Source organism: Lepidochelys olivacea (assembly GCF_965140295.1).
Source record: "Lepidochelys olivacea isolate rLepOli2 genome assembly, chromosome: 2".
Lineage (NCBI taxonomy): Eukaryota > Metazoa > Chordata > Testudines > Cheloniidae > Lepidochelys > Lepidochelys olivacea.
The window spans coordinates 243,952,792-243,974,623 of NC_140412.1; the positions used below are offsets into that span (position 1 = coordinate 243,952,792).

A 21,832-nucleotide genomic window follows, 5' to 3' on the forward strand; every position below is an offset into this window, starting at 1 on the left:
GCTCATCTCCCCACCCCCTGGGCTCCCCGCCCTGCTGAGGGCAGGTGGAGGGTCCATGACTCTGTGCTGGCTCTCCATACCTGCCTGTGCGGCTCTCCCCAACCAGGCTCCGGCTAGAGAGGGAGGGGCACCTCGGAGCCACAGCCCGGCCAAGGTAAGAGCTGCATGGGCAGCTGTGAGGAACTGTGGCACAAACCCTCCTCCTGCCCTGGGAGAGAGATCCAGGGGGCAGAGACATGGGCCGGGGACTGCTTGGCCCCCGCCGAAGGCAGGTGGAGGGTCCACCGTGGCTCCCTACAGTTGCCTGCATGGCTCTTATCATGGCCGGGCTGTTGCTCCAAGGGCCCCACCCCCAGCCTGAGCCAGAGAACTGCACTGTCAGCTGTGGGGAGCCTGGATCCCTCCACTGCCCTGGGTGGGTGGGTAGGGGGCTGCTTTTGGCCCCCCAACCCCACTCCGGCTTCCGGCTTGGCTGAGGGCGGGGCCTCGGGGGCCGTGGCCCCCGGTCCTCCCACTTTTGTACCTCGGCAGAGGCTGTACAAACACGCTAGAGACCCAGCGCGCCTCATTGTGTTGCTGAAGCCTGTGCCACCTCTGCATCTACACTGCTATTTTTAGCCATGCTAGCACAGGTGTGTCTAAACAAACCTCTCCATCTCAGATCACAGTGTAGACACACATGCTTGGAGTGTGTGATAAAAATTGTGCCAAGAATAAGCATTTATTAGCCAAGCTTGACTTCTAACTGACTGTCAGGGCAATGTTTAGTTTAAACTGGAAAACCAGCAGCCTTCATTTTAATAGAAAGACCGATACGCTGAAAAATTCTGGCCTTACTCTAAGTGAATGTATTGTCAGGGCTAGCTCTTCCAGTCACTGTGCATTGATTCCTCCAACGTGCAGGGAATTCTCCATTCTACCAGTCCAAGTTAAATATTAACGTGAGTTGTCAGTAGGTGAACTCTGTGCTACATTTGAACTGAGAAAGTGAGCGCCTTGGTTAAGCATTCAATCAGATGGGGGAAAAAACCAAAACACTCAAAAAACAATGCCTTGAACTGTAACTTGTTTGTTTGACTTTCACTGCACTGGAGCATGGAATTAATTCAAAGGTAATTTTTTGTTGTTGTAGATTGAATAATTACATCTCCAAGTGTTTGACATTAAACCTTGAAGCAGATTTAAGCATTTAGGATATATTTTGTATTAATTTGTGAGAAATGTCCTTGAATCGTTCTTGTTAAAACACGATATGTGACCAGAGCTGATCAGAGCATTAAATTGCACATTGACAGCTTGTGCCATTAGAAAATGTAGAAGAAGAAAGATTTCTCTAACAACTAGCGAAGGGTGGTGTTAATTGCAAAGGTAAAAAGCCTTCTTTGGAGACTGTGTAGTCAGGTATTTGAAGGTATTTCCATATATTTTTAAGGAGAAATAATGTTGGCTCATAGGAACAGAAATATTCTTTGTGTGGAACTTTACCCACTGCGCCTTGTTAACAATGCTGACTGACGCTTGCCAACAAAACATTCTAAAACATTTATCCACTGTCATATTCTATAAGTTACAGAAAGCAGCTGAGCCTGGGTCAGGTTGTTTAATATTCCAAAGTGGTAAAGTTCTTCTTTGTGAACCTTGGCGTTAAAACATTATAACGCTAATTGACAATTTCCAGCAATCAAAGTAAATGACTGAAATAACTTATGGGTAAAACTGAAATAAATTTCATAACAGCAGCCAGGGTGTTTCTAGGGGGCAGTGGTTTCTTTTGCCTCATGCTGCCCCAAACGTGGTATTTGCTTAAACCACACCCTCTGATGCATCTTGCTGTTTAATTGGCTAACTGTTCTCAGTACAAAATACATAATTGATAGCACTATCCTTTTCTAGTATGACGAATGTTTATGCCAAATGTAATGTGAAACATATCTCACAAAAATTATATATTTTGAACTAATATGAGGCTCAGTCAGTCACTGGATATGTACAGTCACTGGATGCTAAATTCTTCAGATATGCAAAGGAATATATATGAATTACAGTGATCAATTATTTTTATTGTTCAGCTAGGGTAGAACAAGGGAAGTTGGTCTTAAGCTTCATAAGGAAAAAAGTTATTCAAGGCCTGAATCAGCAAGCCTTTAACTCCATTGTTGAGAAGTAAGGATAGGCAAACTTGTCTTGCCTAATTTCTGAACACATTGTAGATCTGAAGGTTCAGTCTTTGTTTGCATTTTGTATTGGAGAGGCTCTGGGAACAAAAGAGAAGCAGAGTGGCAGATTAAAAACACAGAGGCTGAGGAAGAGGGGGAGAATTTTCACAGCAAAAATATAGCATGTATACTATATAATGGGCACCAAGTTACAGCAGTCTGGCTTTTGGGGGGTTCTTCTATCCCTAACACATAGCAGAAGCTTCTAGCCACTGGGTGAAGAATACAGAGGTGCAATTGGTTTAAGTTAAAAAAACAAACAAACTGGATCACAAATTCAGACTAGTTTTGTGAACCTCCCCAAAACTGGTTGAGACACTAGCATAGAGCATCTAATTCCACAGACTTCACCCACCCCTAATCAGAGCAGTTAGGCAATAGAACAAGCTGCGTGCGAAAGTTTTGTAACCAATATCCCTGGAAATATTGAAGACTAGACAAAACACTTGTCTATTAGAGATAGTGTAGGAATAATGAAATCATGCTGCAGTGGGGTAAACTATCACATACTGGCCTCAGCATTAAAAAACCCCACAACTTTTCTATTTTTAACAAATATTTTATTAATTGTAATTAATCACATCACCTCCCGTTCTCCCCTCTCCAAATAGCCAAAGATACATTTCAGCCAGTATTAATAAATTATACATAAAGTTTATGGTATAAAAAACTGAAAACAACAAAAATACAACCAGTTTTAAGAATAAAATAGCTTTTTTTCCCCTTTGGTTCTGTTTACTTTCCCGATCCATAATAAGTGCTAGATATGTCTATATATGAGTAATTCAACAAGTTTACTTTCCCAAGGCTAGAGAAAATCATAATTTTCATTGTCACACTGGATTATCTTCCAGGAGAAGAGCTGGAAGTTCCATCATTTGAGGCCTTTCTAAGTTGACTGGAGGAAGCATTAGAAAATACACTGTAAGGTACTATCCTGCATTTTCAGAGAAATAAACTAGCTAATGCTTACAAAGGCCTCAGTGCTAGGAATGGATCCATGAATGCAGACCCCTGCACCTGTCCAGAGCTCCCCTTTACTTCAAGTCTGTGCAGACATAAGGAGTCACTGATGAAGTGAGCTGTAGCTCACGAAAGCTTATGCTCAAATAAATTTGTTAGTCTCTAAGGTGCCACAAGTACTCCTTTTCTTTGTATGGATTTGATTGCAGGTTTAGAGCTATAATTACATAAGGCCATATTCTGCTGTGCTTTCTTGAACAAATTTCTCATTAGCTTCAATGGAACACATCTCTAATAAGGACAGCACCATTTGGCCTAATGTACTGTAGACCCAGGGAGAGTCCAGGTGCTTTTCTTGTCTGGGAATGTTTGACAATCTTTCACCTATATTATGTAAACTTCTAAAACAATTTGTGCGAGAGATGGACTAGAAAGCTCGCCTGTAAAACCAGAAAGCAAAATATATAGCTAGTCTGGGGGAAGAAAACCACGACCAGCAAAAAATTTTCTTTGGACTTCCTGAAAGGTGGATGGGTTCCTACAAGCACAAAACTAATACTCCTTGATCTTACTAAGCACTGGTCTACACTACAAACATATGTCAGTATAACGATGTCGCTTACACTGTTGTATTGACCTAAGCCCGGGCGTAGAGAGCACTATGTTGACAGGAGGTCTTCTCCAGTCAACGTAGCTATCGCTTCTCAGGGAAGTGGAGTACCTACGCCAATGGGAGAGCTTCTTCACCAAGGACTGCAGTTCACCAGTGGAGCTGCGCTGCAGCGCTGTAAGGGTAGATGAGCCCTTACTCCCATGTAGCTATCCAATTGTTGCTTAAATATATTAATAGCACTTGATTTCCCCACTTCAACTGGAAGTTGAGTTCACTGGTTTACCACTTGGTAAAATAGCACGTCCTTACGTTCTTCTTATAAATGGTCTTTCTTTTTATGCCCCCTAGTTCTTACCTGTCAATAAACTTCAACTAGGTAACAAGATTTAATTATGTAATCCTTGAGGGAGGCCCCAAAATATGTCGCTGTAGGGCTTGCCAGAGTCACAGAATCACCGGGTTGCAGGTTTGTTGCAGCTACACCTCCTCCCATCCTCCTATGCCCCTCCCTCCTTTAGTGTGCCCCGGCTGCCTGCTCCACCTTCCATGACTCCCTGTGCCCATGGCTGCTGCAGAGCTGGCACAGAGCTGGCAGAGTTAGCTCTGGGACATCTGCAGTGGCTATCCGTTCCAGTGTTAATCTCTGCCCACCACCCCAAGCTGGTGCAAAGAGGCTGTAGCACAACCTTGACCCAAAGAGTTTTAAATAGCATACCTATAAATTCCTTCTCCGCTCAATTGCTCAGTTTTTACCCTCCTGATGCCACAGTTGCACCAAGTGTTCCATCACCAAAGAGCAGAGCTGTTCACCTTATGGTCAGCTTGATGTATGTATGTGACCTGAAGGACATATTCAGATTGTTCAGAATTTCATCTTTATTTTTTTAAAAGGTACATTGCTAGTTCTTGTTGTGCTGAAGAAAAAAGCTTCCAAATGTGAATTGAGTGCAGTAGAACCCCTATAGCATTAATTAATGGGGATTGAGGAGTTCATAAAACTGAACATCTCAAAATGACAGTAGGCCCAGTGCATAAGTTGCAGTATGGTGCACTGCATCACTTTCCTCTTGTCTTTCAAACCACTACAAAGCCATTGCTGGTGCACTGAAGGCATCAGAACATGAAGGGATGTTGACTTGTTCTTCGTCTACATTAGTCTTGTGGATATTTTTGTATGTGTGTGGGGGGAAATGGTTTGTATAAATGTTTTTTTTTTGTTGGTAAGATTGGCGTTCATAAAACCGATGTTCTAATCTAATGTTCGCCTGAGTCTTCAGAGAGCCTGAGACAATGACTCAGGCAAATCAACTCCCCTGTTGATTTCCTTGTAGTGTCCACTCTAAGATCCAATGATATTTCACTATCAACTAGCTAGTTGAATGCTGATCATTTTAATGGCTAGAATCGGGGAACAGGTGCGAGTGAAGCCCACAGGGAGGTGGGAGTTGCTGCAGGGAAGGAAGTGAAGAGGAAAGAACCCAGGAAACAGACAAGAAAGAGGCAGGGAAATGGAAATAGGAGGCAGGGAGGACTAAAATGCTTTGATTTAACTGAAGTTGTGGGGCTCAGTGTAGGGGAATTGGGTGGAAATGAATAGCCTGTGATCTACAGGAGGTCAGACAAGAGGCTCTAATGGTCCTTTCTGGCCTTAAACTCTGCAAAACTATGAAGGAAAAGAAGTAAACAGCAGAAGCAGTGGTGGCGATAAAGGGGAACATATTTTTCTCAGAGTGCTGCTGAATCTGACAAAAAGGTACTGAGTAAATAATACCTAAAAGTTTAATTGCCATATTATTCTCCCCTTGATCTGTCTGGAAACCTCCCAATGACATCAGCAGGCAATTGCTGTGGATTGAGGGGAGTATTGAGTCCTAATTTTTTTCCTCTGGCCTACAAAAACCTAAATTAACATTGAATTCAGTCCTTAGCATCAAATTAGTTTGACACCCTGCTATAGTGGCTTTTTAGGATTGACAAGACTTGAATTTCTCATGTCAAAAATAAATAAGAAAACATTTTTTAGTTTTATTTTACAAAAATATTTTTAGGTCATCTTTATTAAGCATATATATAAGCAATAAAGGGCACAATCTGATTTTTTCCCCCTTGGCAGGTACCCTTTACCGATCTTCAGCATGGTAACTGTGACAGTTGTTTGAATAAGAACCATATATTTGTTTACTTGGTATATGAGTCACCTTTTTCCAGTTTCTGCAAACATTCCTCTGAATGAAGGTTTGTAAAAATGTTTCAGGAAAGAGAAAGTGATGCCAGTACTTATGTGATTCTGTATTTGCATGTGAATGTGCACCAGGGTCAAATCCTGACTTTATTGCAGTCCATGGAGAAACTCCCATTGACTTCAATAGGGTCAGGATTTCACCCAGAACTCTTCACCTGGAAATCAGGGAACTAAAACATCACCATGTAATGTAGGTGGCAAAGCACACAGCGAACCCAGCAAATTACAGAGAGTGAGTACTCCAAGAAACATTCTGATGACTAATTTCTAAGGCAACCTGTGGGCCGAAGTATATTTGCAGGGACCATTCGTGGAATAATTTCCAATAGCAGACAGTGTATCAAACTGTGTTCACGGATAACTCACAAACAGAAAAAATTAGTGGACTATATAGGTCAATGCAAATAATTCGTTGAATCCAATCTGCCCTCAGCTTCTCTTTAAATGGAATGGTGTGGCACTTACATACAGCCTCCTAACTTCCTTATTCTGTACTCTCTTCAGTTTAGCTCTTTCTTCCTTCAAACAGAATGAATAAATGTAGGCACTTTGGGTGAGTTGCATGATAAAGCAAATCAGAAACCAAGCCATGAAGGCTGAGGGATTTTCTTGGGGTTGACTGTAAACACAGGAAAAAAGGGTGTGTGTGTAAGACAGCAAGAGAGAGACAGATGGGGGGTTTGGGGGGGTGGAAGCAAGTAGAAAGCAAGAGAAGCAGTGGTGAGTGTGGTCCCAGGAAGAAGCTGAGAGTAAGAGCTTCTTATAAGCACAGTACTCTCTGGAAAGGCAGACTTGGACTTCTGTTTGTTTCTACTGTGTTCAGGGAAACAGGACTTTGTGTGCATTCTTTGTAAGTAAATGGGATAGCACCAAAGAAATACTTGACTTGTATAGTTAATTTAGTCTTATAGTGGAAAGAACCCGGCAAGGCCCCAAATATTGGCTAACTGCTCAGGCCAAAGAAGCAAGGGGAGGGAATGGTAATAATTAATGTGTGTATGCAAACTTCATGGAGGGATTGTCTAGATTAAGGAAACTGGCCCTGTTGTAACTTCATTAATACAGTTACAGCAGTGCAAACTGCCAATGTAAGCACACTGCACTGGTGCAACAGGGGCTTGAGCTGGTAGAATTTACCTGTCACACTAGTGCAATTTTCCCTGATCTAGACAAGCTTGGAGGCTCCTGAGCAGTTGCTAGGGCAGATTTTCAAGAGTTCATCCCCACAACAGCTTGTTTTGGTCTCAGTCCTATAATGTGGTGAACACCCTGGCCCTGACCTAGCAAAGCCTTTGAGCAAGAGAGTAATTTTAAACATATGAGTAGCATTACAGACTTTAATGGGACTATTATATGTATTGCTGGATCAGGGTCAGAATGCCTAGCACCTTATGGGAGCGAGGTCTTGAAAATCTGGCCAATATATTTCAGTACTTAAATGGGAGCTCTTGGGTAGTGAGCTTTTCTGAAAATCTAGTCCTCAAATATCAACCCTCTTAGCTATTTCAGTGATGATAATTTTAGCAGAAACTTTCAGCGTATGTTTTTATCCCAGTCCTAATTACATGAAATAAAGAACACATGGGCTTGTCTACTGATTGTAGCATTGTTGTTTATTTGTACTATGGTTGTACTTAGTACAGGAGCACTGGAATGGGGGGCAGGGGGCCATGTTCCCCCCACTTTTAAAAGGCTATGCCCTCCCACTTTTTATCGGCCGTAAGGGTGAGCGAGGGGGGCAGGGGGAATAAGAGCAAGCAGGGGGCAGGGTCTTGGGGGGAAGGGGCGGCACAGGGGGTGGAGCCACACTTCAGGTGCTGGTGGCCCCCCCCACTGTTAGGAAGCTTTCTGCCATCCCTGAATTCGTAGCCCTACTCCTGGACCAGGACACCATTGTGCTAGGCACTGCATGGACATAATATAAAGATGGCCCTTGCCGAAAGAGTTTACAATCTAATTAATTAAAAACCTCAATATTTCAATGTAGATGATGCTGTCTCATAATTTCAAGTTTGTCCCACTATAGTGTTGCAGAATCCATGGACATTTATCGTTCAGGTTTAGATTGCCCCAGTGTACATAGGGCCTTGGTTTTTCTCACTAAATCAGTACTAAACCTATGCCCCACATGCTGTTAGGAACCTTATACTTGTTCCCTAGGCAAAATAAACTATGCCAACAAAAGGAATATAACTGTTTGTATGCACTAGGGCATTTGCTGGCACAGCTATGCCAGTTAGTGATGCAATTCCTTTCTTTTTTGGTCACACTCCTAACTGACATAGCTGTGCCAGGAAAACTTTTAAGTCTACATCAGGCCCGAAAGCAACATGTGAACTGTATGTGGTTGTTGGAGAGCCCACTTAATTTTTCAGAAGATTCTGGGCATTAACAAAAGCTGGTCAACAGTGGAATTTCATTTTCACAAAAAAATGTCAGTTTCAGTATTTGGTTTCCTTTTGATGTGGAACAAAACCAAGACCTTTCAGATTTTTTCAGAGAGAGGAACCGTACCCATCCCGGAATAGCGAATAACCTGAGTTGGAGCAGGGATTTGGACCTGGGTATCCCATGTGAGTACCCTAACTACTGGACAATTGAATAGTCTGGGGAATTGGTCTTTCTCATTTTCACCACAGATTCCATCCTGGACTTGAGGAGAAACCTTCCCAATGAAAGTTTTGTCGAAACTGATATATTTCCACAGAAAGGTTCGGTTTTGACAAATCAGCACATTCCAACAGGAAAATGTTTTTTGTCAAACAAATTCTCGACTAGTTCTAGTGTTAATTTGAGTGTCCTGGCAAAATTCCATTTTGGGTAATTGGATTATGCTTACCCTTAAATTACTTCTGAAGGTCAGTTCTTATATCATGCCAAACTAATTTGCCCAGCCATACTTCTCCTTTTCAAAGAATTCCTAGTGATCAGTTTCACCCCAGAGGTCTGTATTTGCATGGAGAAAAGCAATTCTCTTATAATTCTTTTAAGCAGGTTTTCTGCTTTGAATATAATGGGCCAAATTCTGATCTCAGTTATGTGGGTGTAAATCTGGAGTAGCTCCATTGACTTCAGTGTGGAGAAATAGACCAGAGTCTGGCCCATTATGTCTTATTTGCCTCAAGAAAAACATGCAGAGGTGACACTCTCAAAGAGTTGCTGGTAAGCAATCTTCCTTTATCATACGTTAAGGATCTGAAAGCTGAATACAGCTTGTACCAGAATCTTTCATTTCACAAACAGTATGTATCATCTTACACCATGGAAAAACATCAATTACTATCAGATGAAGGGATACTGATTAGTTACTTTAAAAAGAATATATTGAAAGCAAGAGTGGAAGATTGCATTTGGTTCAGCTACAGTTATTTAGATACCTAATATGCAAAAGTCATGGAGCAACTTTTATGGTGGATTGACATTCAAAATAAGGAATCTGATTATTACTGTAGTAAAATAGCAAACATAACTGGGCAGTTTGACCAGCTTTCATTCTTTCTGCATTTTAAAAACACTTCCTTATAACATTATAGATGTATTGTCTCACTCTAGAACATCCTTTTGATCTGAGGTATCTACTTTCCAGTTTGTGGACCTAATGAATGGTAGATGTCTCCATGACCTGGTAATCTCATTGGTCCATCAGAATACGGATCATGCAGACATTTTTGCATAACCAAAACTGTTATCTTTAATATATTCTAGGCTCTTCCTTCAGTCAGTGGCAGGGCAAGAAGTGCTGTCTTTGCTGCAGCAGTGGGTTATCAGAATGTTGAAAAGGAAAAATCTGTCTAGCACATGCATATATAACTGAACAGATCACTACCCTTCATCATAAAAATAAGTGCCAGCTTGTTTTGATCATTCAATCCAGCTAACTAGACACATTTCAAACAACACTGGTGTGTACACTACTGATTCAATATTTTAAAACAGCCACAGAAATTAAATTTAAGGGATCTGAGGCCCCACAATGTTGCTAAGTAAATATCCAGCGATGATAATATGTTGGATACATGAGTGCCACTGCTAACTTAATTCCATTTCAGGATACCAAGAATCACAAACACCTCTTCCCCACTTTAATTGCTGTGTTTCATTTGTTTGCTCATGTAATGCAATACTTTGGACTAGAATAGAGACTGAAAGGTCTCAAATAGTTTATTTCCTGGAACAAGCCCAGAAATGCAGGAGAGGCCCAAACATGTTGAATATTGATCATAAACAGCAGCTAGCCTTGTGCTTTTTTAAATAAAAATTTGCTGACTTTTAAATTGATTATTATGACGCCCTTTTGAATTCCTTCTGTAGTACGAATTCTTTAGTTTGCATAAGGAAATATTTAATGGCAGCAGGCTGCTTACTTTGGATAATGATCCACTTTTAGCATTTTAAATGAGACATTGGCTGAATAATCAGGAGATTAGTTACAATTCTGAATCATATGCTACTGTGTCTGCCAGTTGTTAGCCAGACACTAGAGCAGACATGTCCATTGGTGACTGAACGTGAAAGGGCTCTCTCTTTTTGTCTGTCTTCCCCATGCATATTAACAAAGTAAGCACATGAGCCAGGAACTCTTTATCCTTAGGCAGCAACTCTACCAGGTGAGCCATGATAAGCTTGTCTCTTCCGGAAACTATTACAAAATGACAGGATATTAAACCTGTCGAAGTTGGGTGAACTTGTGAATACTGAAGTCCTCTATCAATGTACTCTAGACTTCTTGCCCCATAATGGACTGTTCATTTCCATCTTTCCAGATCAGACCATGCTGTGTGTATATAAGTAGCTTTGCATTTTTCCTGAACAAATAAATGTATATCTTAATTTTTGTGTAGTCACCTCTTGGGATGCCATTTTGTGTCCTCAGTACTAAATAGTTTCTAAATCAGGAAATTCTTCAGTTGAAATTCCTGGGGAAATTTTAAGTAAGCAAAACATAATTACCTGCGGTAGAATTTGGCCAGGCCCCTGAAAAAGATGCATTGTATAACCAAAACGTTATTCTTGCATCTCATCCAAGAGGTAGCAGCGTGCCCTCCAGCACAGTACTCGCAGTGAGACAGTGGTATAACTTTACTCTGACCCCATTTGTTCGAATCCTTTCCCTGGTGGCTTCCTTTCTTCTTTTTTTCTGCTTGCCCTAGTGACTGTTGCATCCCTTTCATTTCCTTGGTGGTTCACTTTAATCCTGGGGGTTATTGTTGAACAAAAACAATGGAGAATATGCTGCAGAGAGCAACCCAGCATTATTCTCTAGCTCCAGTGAGAGGGTCCTATGATTTTGCAGGATAAAGATCTGAGTTCTGTCTTACTGCTGCCCTGATGTACCAAGTGGCAGTGGTGTGCGCATAATGGCAATAGCAGAGTTCTCTAGGTGGCAATTAATTCCTTGTGTGTGTTGACATTCTCCGAGATATGTCATTTTTTGACATTGGACACATATGACCAACTGGGTAGAACAGTGGGCCTATGGGCCATAGACTATGTCTAGGGGGTCCGCGAAAGGTTGTCATTACCATAGAACAGTGGTTTTCAATCTGTGGTCCATGGACTCCTGGGAGTCCACAGACTATGTCTAAGATTTCCAAAGGGGTCCACGCCTCCATTTGAAATTTTTTAGGGGTCCGCAAATGAAAAATGTTGAAAACCACTGGGGTAGAATATATGCCGTATGAGCAGCAAATATGGATTGTGCTTAGAAGTGCTGAGAGTTTGCACAGTTTGTTTCTTTTGGAAAAGGGCACTAAAAATGCACATGTGAACCTGGTAAATTAATGAGTGTGTTTGTACCAAGTTGCTCTCAACTTGAACGTGTGTCTAGTTGTTCAAAAATATCTTGTGTGCTTTGTGCCCAGAATCTATCATCATAATTAATTAAGTGCACAGGCTAACCTCACTGCCCAGCCACTTGTGACAATTTAGCTCATTGTGATTATAATGTTAAAAAATGTGTTTGCCTGCTATGGCCTAATTTGCCTTTTTCTTTTTATGCTGATAATGTAGCTGCACCCATCCTGTGAACATAGTGTAAAAAGTTTCTATTCTTTTGGCTTCTGTTATGGACAAACTGTCAGTGTCTTTGCAGCTTAAAACAGCAAATAAAATTAAAACATTGATGCCATCCTTGGCTAGATTTGTGACCTAGAGATTTATTTTTTGAAAATGTGCCTGTACTAATGTCATTCGGCAGCATGAACACTTAAGCAAGATATGCTTTTTAGGTTGAACATAATTTATTATATGAATTACAAAACATGTCTTCCTCTCACCCTTATGCACACTGCCTAGAACAGAGACTTTGGGATGATCTGAATCCTTTAATTCTGCAAACCCAGCCACCCACACTGCAAGGAAGGTCTGGTCATGGGAGGTGCTCTGAACCCTCAAGGGATGCTCAGGATCTTGTAGGACTGAGCCGTGAATGAGGATAAATAAAAACTAGGACTGGGGTTAATTTTAAAGGTCTATTTTTCAGGGTTAGGCTACATTTTTAAAGGCATATTGTTCTACTCCATATTATTTAGGCCAGAAATATGGACGTTCACAACATAATAAGCACTTCTCAGCAGGAGTAAAATGTATAATGCATTAAACATGTAATTAATTGGCATTATTAAGAGGACTGAGTTTTTTGTGCTTAAGGCAGAGGAGATTCCAGGTCTGGGTACAAGTCTCTGCTCTGTCACAGACTTCCTATGGGGCGATGGATTCTTCCTAAAAGTAGGGAGGCCATAAGGCCCTGCTCCTTCATGGCCCTGCCCCTGCCTGCCCTCTTCCCCTCCAAGGCCCTGCCCCCGGCCAAGCCAAAAGCCAGAGCTGGGCCGGGAACCCTGGGACCCTCCACCTGTCCAGGGTAGGGGAGGCCAGGAGCAGCCCCTAGCCATTGTCCCTGCCCCCCGACTCCCTGCCAGGGGCAGATAGAGGGTCCACAGCTCCCCACAGTTGCCCATATGTCTATTACCCTGACCCTGCTCTGGCTTCTGGCCTGGCCTGAGGGTGGGGCCTTGGGGGCCAAAGACCTGCAGCTGGGCAATGGTAAGAGCCACACAGGCAACATTGAGGAGCTGCAGACCTTCCACCTGCCCTGGGATGGGGCACCCGGGAGGCGAGGATATGAGCCAGGGGCTGCTCTCAGGCTCCTCCACCCGGGGCCAAATAGGGGGTCCATGGCTCCCCACAGCTTCCAGGGGTCTCTGGGCAGCTCTTACTTGGGCCAGGCTCCAGCTTCCAGCCTAGCCGGGTGGGGTGGGGCTTTGGGGGCTGAAGAGGAGGGGCAGGGTGCTGGGTCTGTGGCGAAAAGCGGATGCGTCAGGCCTGTCCACTTTCAAAAGTGGGAGGGCCATGGCCCCTTGCCCCTTTCCTCTCTCCCCACCCTCGTTCTGGCACCCCTGCTTCCTATGTGACTCAATTGCTTTGTGCCTCAGTTCCACGCCAGTAAACTGATAGTGATAGTTGTACTTCTTTTCTGTTCGTCTGTCTTTCCACTCTGTCTGTCTTGTTTATTTATATTGTAAATTCTTTGGAGCAGAAACTGTCTCTTAACATGATGGGTAAAGCCCCTAGTACAATGAAGCCCTGATCTTGGTTGACGCCTGTAGGCGCTGCTATAATACGAAGAACAACAATGATTGAGTCTAGGTGAAGTAGCGATTTTTCTGAAAGTTTATCTAATCTGTCTAAACTACCCAGTCATCATAGCTATTTATATCCAGTCATATCTGAATAGCTGGTGACATTATTTGCAGAAGTGTGTGTCAACTAGATTCCAAGCTGATATACAGAGGGAAGAAGCTAACACTTTTGTTTAAATATTAGCACTCAGTTTATGATTCATAACCATTATTAAATCAAAGTTGACACTAGTTTATTGTCTCTTTGGCCATGACTGCACTAGGAAACAGTACCCTTTTTGACACTCATTGTCAGGGACAGTTGCCTCATGGCTCCAGTCACTGTTGAAAATGATTGTTGCACTTGGAGAAAGGGCTAGGTGAGTTCAAATCTGATTGTAAGCGAGCATGGTCAAACCCTAGTTCTAAGAGAGGTCGGCAACACTATTATACAATACAACAGAGCGTGAACATGGTTGGTCCTGTCTGCACAAATGGAACAACGCTCTAACATCAGTTTTAGGTGGGCCTGGGATAGGTAGCCAGATACTAAGATAGGTAGAAGGAAAAGCTGGCATCAAACACAGCAACTTTTAATTATAGACACAGACTTCCATTGGTATTAGCCTTTCATGGTAACGTCATAAATAACATTACTTTTCACCAAGATGGCACAGTTGCCTTCAGTTGGTGCCTCCAGCTCTAAACTCAGAAATGCCGGCTATAATTAAAAGTGTAACAATACCTGTCACAGTTTTTTCACTGAGCTGCTTACTCCATACAATTTTGTCCTGCTGGGCTGAGCTAAACTGGCACAATTGTCCTTCAAATGCCCTTTGGATAGCGTGATCTAAGATGGGAAATTAACAGGGAGCTAAATGTATTCTCCAGTACCCAGGCCTAAAAAGGAGAGAATGTTGCAAAGGAAGCAGGAAGTCTGAAAAAGTCTTGATTAAATTTCCATATATGTTTGTTCTGAAGATACAGCAAGTACCAATATGAAAAAGCTATTAAAATACTCCTGCCTTCTCCCTTTTTTCTGGAATGTTGCTGATTACAACTCCTTCCACTGAAGTTTTTCCCCCTTTGAATGCTATAATTCTGAACTGTTATAAAAGCACATATTTAATAATAATGCCAGGCAGAAAAACCCAGAATCTAAAAGCTCGTATATGGAGGGCCAGAGATTCTGTTGAAATAAAGTTGTTAATGGAATTAGAATCACAATGACACACTGTGTATGGTTTCCGTTTATTGCACCCTGATGACTTCTGAAGGAAATGGGCCAGACTCCTGTGAATTCTTGCAAATGGTGAGGAAATATATTTATTTATCCTGAAGCCCAGCTCCACTTAAATCTGCTTTAAAAGCTCATTTTTTATCTTGTGCATTAAAATAATCTTTTCAAAGGCATTTGGAATCTGTTTCATCAATCAAATTACTGAGAGGTGATGATTAAGTTGTGCTACATCAGATCAGGAGCAAATTTTAACCCTGTGAACATCTTCCACAGCAAATACGAGGTCTTGGGTCACTGAATAGTCTTAACATCCCCATACTGTCCTTCATTGCAGGCACTTGCCTAGTCAATGACAGTGCATTAGACAAGTATGGAAGGTGACAAGCATTTTTTTTCTTTTTAGTTTAAGTGAATTTTATGCTGGCGCAAGGAGCTGGCCTGACAGCAGGGTTAGGTACACCATTGCTATTGGCAGTGCACTGCTCTACCTCCACTTGGCTAGAAGGGACACCTGTAAGGCCTCGTGTACACTGGGAAATTGACCAGCACAGCTATAGCAGAATAAGCTATTTCACTGTAGCTATTCTAGAATAGTTTCCAATGTGGATCCTTTTTATTCTGGAGTAAAAATGATTTTATTCTAGAATATTTACTGCACTGTGTGAGTTTATTCTACTATAGTCATGCTAGTCAGTCTAGCTGTGTAGACAAGGCCTAAGGATAATAGGAGGATAGGTCAATTTTCATGTCTTTTTCATCCCTGGGGTTCCATGATGAGATTACCTAACAAGAATACTAATTTTGATTATGCTTCTATGGTAGGGATAACTTTCCATTAGGAACTGGACTGAGAAGACCTCCTCATGTTATGTAAGTCACTAAACAGGTACCAGATTCAAAACTCTGTTCCTAATGAGACAGATTAAGCACAAATGAGATGGCCAGAGATCAGTACCCAACATCTCCCCTTATTCTCAATGGAGCTAATGTATGCTGAGCTCTTCCCAAAATGAGACCTAAAAGTACTGTTAGGTATTTTTGCATCAAATTAAATCTGCTCAATTACACTTCTAAGTAGGTATTTAGTACAGCTGGTCAAAAAATAGAATTTCCATTCTGTGGGAAATTATGACGTGAAATTTGTTTTTGTATTTAATCTGAATGAAAAGTCAAATTTCATGCAGAATGGAAATTCTGAAACCATTATATTGTTTTGTTTTTGATGTCAAAATATATTATCAAATACAATACACAAATGATTGAACTATAAATTTAATATTATATTTAATATAATTTAAGACAAAATGATAAAGTAGAAATGAAATCTCACCTTATCAGAACAAAATGAAAAAGTTGAAATGATTCATTTTGATACTTTCCTGTCTAAAATTTTGTCTAAATTGACACCTTCCCATGAAACATTTAAATTTGAATGAAACTGTATTTTTGGACAGAAAACTGTTCCAGTGAGACCTTTTTGACCAACTCCAGTATCCAGATGCTTAAATCAGCCTCAGTGTGTGAAACATTTAAAGTGTCTTATGGATTTAGGTGCTGATTCTTTGGTGCCCAATTTTGAAAACAGGACCTCAGTTACAACCAACATGGACTAAATGTGAAGAGATGAAAGAATTCCGCAACAGCTCATTATTATCTGCTGAACCATCTATCCTGCAAATCAGATAATTGGTTTGGTAGGAGGAAATCGCTACTCTTCCACATTAAGAAATACCAGCTGCAAATGAATCATTATGATAGATATCTGTTGTCAGTTCTATCCTCAAATCATGTGAATTCCAGGTAGAATTCCAGCCTGAAACAAAACTCCAGATCCAAGCAACTTAAACATTTGAGAATGTTCAGATTCAGAGGTGGCTCTGAATTTTTGTTGCCTGGATCCTTCTTTGATTCTAGAGCATCTCCAAAGGCTGGGGCTGGGTTAATTGAGCATCTCTGGCTGTAGAAACTCTAATGCATGTTAAACTAGAATTCCGACCAGCATAGACAAGGTTCAAGAGCTTAGAGGGGCCCCACTCTCCTGAATGCAGTGCCACTTCCCTCTTCCAAAGACCCAATATGTGACACCTATTTATGGTTGTCATAAAAATAAAGGGAAGGGTAACCACCTTTCCCTATACAGTGCTATAAAATCCCTCCTGACCAGAGGCAAAACGCTTTCACCTGTAAAGGGTTAAGAAGCTAAGATAACCTCGCTGGCACCTGACCAAAATGACCAATGAGGAGACAAGATACTTTCAAACCTGGAGGTGGGGAAACAAAGGGTCTGGCTGTCTGTGTGATGCTTTTGCTGGGAACAGATCAGGAATGCAGTCTCAGAACTTCTGTTAGTTAGTAAGTAATCTAGCTAGAAATGCGTTAGATTTCCTTTTGTTTAATGGCTGGTAAAATAAGCTGTGTTAAATGGAATGTGTATATTCCTGCTTTTGTGTTTTTTTGTAACTTAAGGTTTTGCCTACAGGGATTCTCTGTGTTTTGAATCTGATTACCCTGTAAGGTATTTACCATTCTGATTTTACAGAGGTGATTCTTTTACCTTTTCTTTAATTAAAATTCTTCTTTTAAGAACCTAATTGATTTTTCATTGTTCTTAAGATCCAAGGGTTTGGGTCTGTGTTCACCTGTACAAATTGGTGAGGATTTTTATCAAGCCTTCCCCAGGAAAGGGGGTGTAGGGCTTGAGGGGATATTTTGGGGAAAGACATCTCCAAGTGGTCTCTTTCCCTGTTCTTTGTTTAAACCGCTTGGTGGTGGCAGCATACTGTTCAAGGACAAGGCAAAGTTTGTACCTTGGGGAAGTTTTTAACCTAGGCTGGTAAAAATAAGCTTAGGGGGTCTTTCATGCAGGTCCCCACATGTGTACCCTAGAGTTCAGAGTGGGGAAGGAACCTTGACAATGGTCAAGAGAAAAGGGGGTTATGGAATTTCTGGTGCGTGTTTCAGAAAGAAAGAAAGAAAGAAAGAAAGGTACTGGGAGGGCAAAGGGATGTATGAATGAGGTGGAAGATTGAGAGACAAAGACTGTGAAAGAAAAGAGGAGGAGAGAGACTTCAGGGGTTGGATAAGCAGCCGTACTTCTCATGATTTATTTGATCCAAATGTCAGAAATCAGTTTGGTTCATCTCCCACTAGTTTTTGACCTGAATTGGTAATTCTTCTAGCAGTATTTCTTCTAGAAATAGTGTAATAATTTAGCCAATACCTGTGAATTTTTTCTGAAACTTTTGTTTAAATGCCACTATAACCAACAAAAAGTACATTTACCATGAGCCTATGGCTTCCTAAATCCCATAATTTTGGCTTCATTAACACGCACACAGATAATGATTTTGTTGTTCTTACATTGACTTACTTTTCATGCTTTTATGCATTTTGAAGGCAGGGAGGGCTATATACTCATGCTTCTCAATCTCAACCTCTTCACATGTCAATGTCAAAAATTAAAATGTACGAAAATTGAATCAAAACCTCCTGCAGAATCTTCAGACCTGTAATGGACTTATAAACACAACCATCCCTGGTAAATAATGTAATTTAAAATGTTGGTATCGAATAATGTGTATTTTAGGTCGAAAGTGTTTTATGACTGAAGGCGTTACAACTTTCATTTTAATCCTAAATGAATGACTGTCAAAAACAGACTTGGAATGGAGCCAAGAACTTATCAATTTTTCAAAACACCATTTACAAGGCATATTTTTGTTTGGTCACACGTCCCTAGATATTATGCAGGCTGTGCACTGACTTGTGATTGAAAGATCTTTGGTGTACAAGGTGGTGGGTTTTGTTTCTTCAAGCTTTTCCTTTGCTGCCATTTAAGATGGAAATGGTCCCTTTCCCCATTCATTTTAATTGTCTGCTATGAATTCAGAGGTTTTATGTTGGTACATTTGGCATAATTCCATTTTATCCTTCCTCGCCATGCTGGAAGTGGGCTCCCGATCAGAGACACTGAAAAGGACATGCATTTAGTATCAGTCTTTTGAAAATGGGCATATTCCCAGAAGCATACAGCTGCTTCTTGATATTGTTTAACAAATTCAAAATAGCTGAATTTGTCATAGGTAAAATCTTTCTGTGTCTAATAATAACGGGCGAGAAAAAAATCTCTGTTGCTTTACTTTTATGTTTTACAGACATCAGGATGCATAACAGCTGTGAAGTCCAGAGGATGAAAACTTTGATTTTGAAGCATGCACAACTTCGCCTAATTGCCTCTAATCCTCATCAGGAGTAGTTAGCACTGCAGAAAGAAGAAGATCTTTCCGTCTTTTTGAGCTTCCATCTGAAATCTCCCCAGTCATCTAAGGAGCCTGGCAGAGTCTTCTGCTATTCACCGGTAACCCAAATTCCTTCTCTTCACAATTCATAAACTAAAATCTAAAGAACATTTTGTAGTCTAGTGATGTCACATGATCTCTATTGCCTGCTAAATACATGTTCTGGATCCATGCAGAAGCACTTTATTTTAAAAGGCAATCCTTAGATTCAGTATCTCCAATTTGGTTACACCCACCAGCACAAAACAATGCTTTGTGTTGTGACATGATGTTGACACTCTCCACAGTGACTCTAGAGATGAATGGCTTTTATAGTATGATGATATCACAGTTCCTTCATATATTTTGTTCCAATGGTATAATATTAAAGCACTCACATGGCCTTTCATATGCAACTTGCTTTTTTAACCTCCTGAGGATTAAGCTGGCTGTGTTGTCTGTAGTGAGGTCCAGTGTTTAGAACAGGCGATTCAGAGTCTGGATACCTGGATTCTGTTTTTTCCTCTTCCACAGACTTTCTGTGTGAACTTGAGCAAATCACTTATTGTCTACATCCCTCAATTTATCAAAAGGATGAAGGGGATTCAGCGGCACTTGCTTACCTCATAGGGATGTTAAGAGGCTTAATTAATTGTTTCCAAAGCACATTACACAGTGCTTCTGATCCAAAAATCTCACAGCAAAGCATCAGTCCTCCCGTGACACAAATTACAGAGCAGCAGGGCAATCTCCAAACTCCCTGCTATATACTAGAAAAATAAAATGCTGACCTGAAGGCACTTTTGAGGAAACAGGGAAAGTGATTCAACTGTGGACATTTATGTGTCTGAGCACCTGCAGCCCTCATTAATTTCAGTGCGAGCAGTGAGGGGTAAGTGCCTCTGAAAGCTAAGCCAATAAAGAATAGACCTTACAGCTTTTTGCTACCTCTTGTGTCATTCAGAACTTTGGCCCACCTCCCCTTGTGCATCCAGGTCAACAGGTACAAGATGATCACTACATGTCCTGCCTGATCTTGCTGTGAGGCTTGCAAGAGCAGAAAATTTCCTTGCACCCTCCCCACTTCTACTGTGCACCCACATAAAAGCCCGGTGGAATATGGCCCTTATTAAGGATCTTCCCTTTTAGTACTAAAGAACTTGGCTATGGGAAAGCAAAGCTCTTCCATTGTTAGTAAAACGACACCTATCTTTCCACATCAGCCACCAAAAACTGCAAGAGCTGGAGTCCTTGCTCCTTTTTTTAATCTTGTTAAATTTGGTTGGCTGATGGAATTTGTGGCACTTAAAGAAGAAAAAACCCCTTAGTGATCTGAACAAAGCCACTGAATGTATTGGCTGACAGCCTTGGGGGTTGATTAACCAGACTGTTAACTCCATTTGAAATGGCTGATGTTCTTCTAGTATTTTTTTTCTTCAGTATCCATAGCTAATTACAATACTGAATCAAAGGCTATTCCCACCAACATATAGATTAGTTTGGAGAGATGTTTTGCTTTTAGTAGTCATAACAAACTGACATTGCTGTTTACTTTAAAGCACTGGTATGTTCAAAGCAACACATAGTTAAAGTGATAAACCAGTATCCTCACACTTTTTTTTATCTGAAAAAGGAATTCAAGGGTGCAATTTTTAATGACTTAATTTATATATACAGCATATTTTCTTATCTTCCAAACAGATCATAGAATCATAGAATATCAGGGTTGGAAGGGACCCCAGAAGGTCATCTAGTCCAACCCCCTGCTCGAAGCAGGACCAATTCCCAGTTAAATCATCCCAGCCAGGGCTTTGTCAAGCCTGACCTTAAAAACCTCTAAGGAAGGAGATTCTACCACCTCCCTAGGTAACGCATTCCAGTGTTTCACCACCCTCCTAGTGAAAAAGTTTTTCCTAATATCCAATCTAAACCTCCCCCACTGCAACTTGAGACCATTACTCCTCGTTCTGTCATCTGCTACCATTGAGAACAGTCTAGAGCCATCCTCTTTGGAACCCCCTTTCAGGTAGTTGAAAGCAGCTATCAAATCCCCCCTCATTCTTCTCTTCTGCAGGCTAAACAATCCCAGCTCCCTCAGCCTCTCCTCATAAGTCATGTGTTCCAGACCCCTAATCATTTTTGTTGCCCTTCGCTGGACTCCCTCCAATTTATCCACATCCTTCTTGAAGTGTGGGGCCCAAAACTGGACACAGTACTCCAGATGAGGCCTCACCAATGTCGAATAGAGGGGAACGATCACGTCCCTCGATCTGCTCGCTATGCCCCTACTTATACATCCCAAAATGCCATTGGCCTTCTTGGCAACAAGGGCACACTGCTGACTCATATCCAGCTTCTCGTCCACTGTCATCCCTAGGTCCTTTTCCGCAGAACTGCTGCCTAGCCATTTGGTCCCTAGTCTGTAGCTGTGCATTGGGTTCTTCCGTCCTAAGTGCAGGACCCTGCACTTATCCTTATTGAACCTCATCAGATTTCTTTTGGCCCAATCCTCCAATTTGTCTAGGTCCTTCTGTATCCTATCCCTCCCCCCCAGCGTATCTACCACTCCTCCCAGTTTAGTATCATCGGCAAATTTGCTGAGAGTGCAATCCACACCATCCTCCAGATCATTTATGAAGATATTGAACAAAACCGGCCCCAGGAC

General features: G+C 41.4%; 2 long non-coding RNA genes across 4 annotated transcripts in view; one reads left to right on the plus strand and one right to left on the minus strand.

The window, feature by feature from the left end:
- The first annotated feature begins 1,001 nt into the window (after window positions 1–1,001).
- The window catches only part of LOC311515272, a 40,728-nt gene continuing 19,897 nt past the window's right edge, over window positions 1,002–21,832 (plus strand). The window contains exons 1-3 of one of the 2 annotated variants that reach the window (XR_014710094.1): window positions 1,002–1,112; window positions 3,071–3,145; window positions 19,045–19,247. This is a non-coding gene — a long non-coding RNA (uncharacterized lncRNA). The remainder of the gene's footprint in view (window positions 1,113–3,070; window positions 3,146–19,044; window positions 19,248–21,832) is intronic. The other variant, XR_014710095.1, reaches the window with a different exon arrangement.
- Window positions 2,061–21,832, minus strand: part of LOC311515274 — a 55,650-nt gene continuing 35,878 nt past the window's right edge. For both annotated transcript variants that reach the window (XR_014710096.1, XR_014710097.1), the window contains exons 4-5: window positions 4,508–4,632; window positions 2,061–2,254 (exon numbers count right to left, since the gene is read on the minus strand). This is a non-coding gene — a long non-coding RNA (uncharacterized lncRNA). The remainder of the gene's footprint in view (window positions 2,255–4,507; window positions 4,633–21,832) is intronic.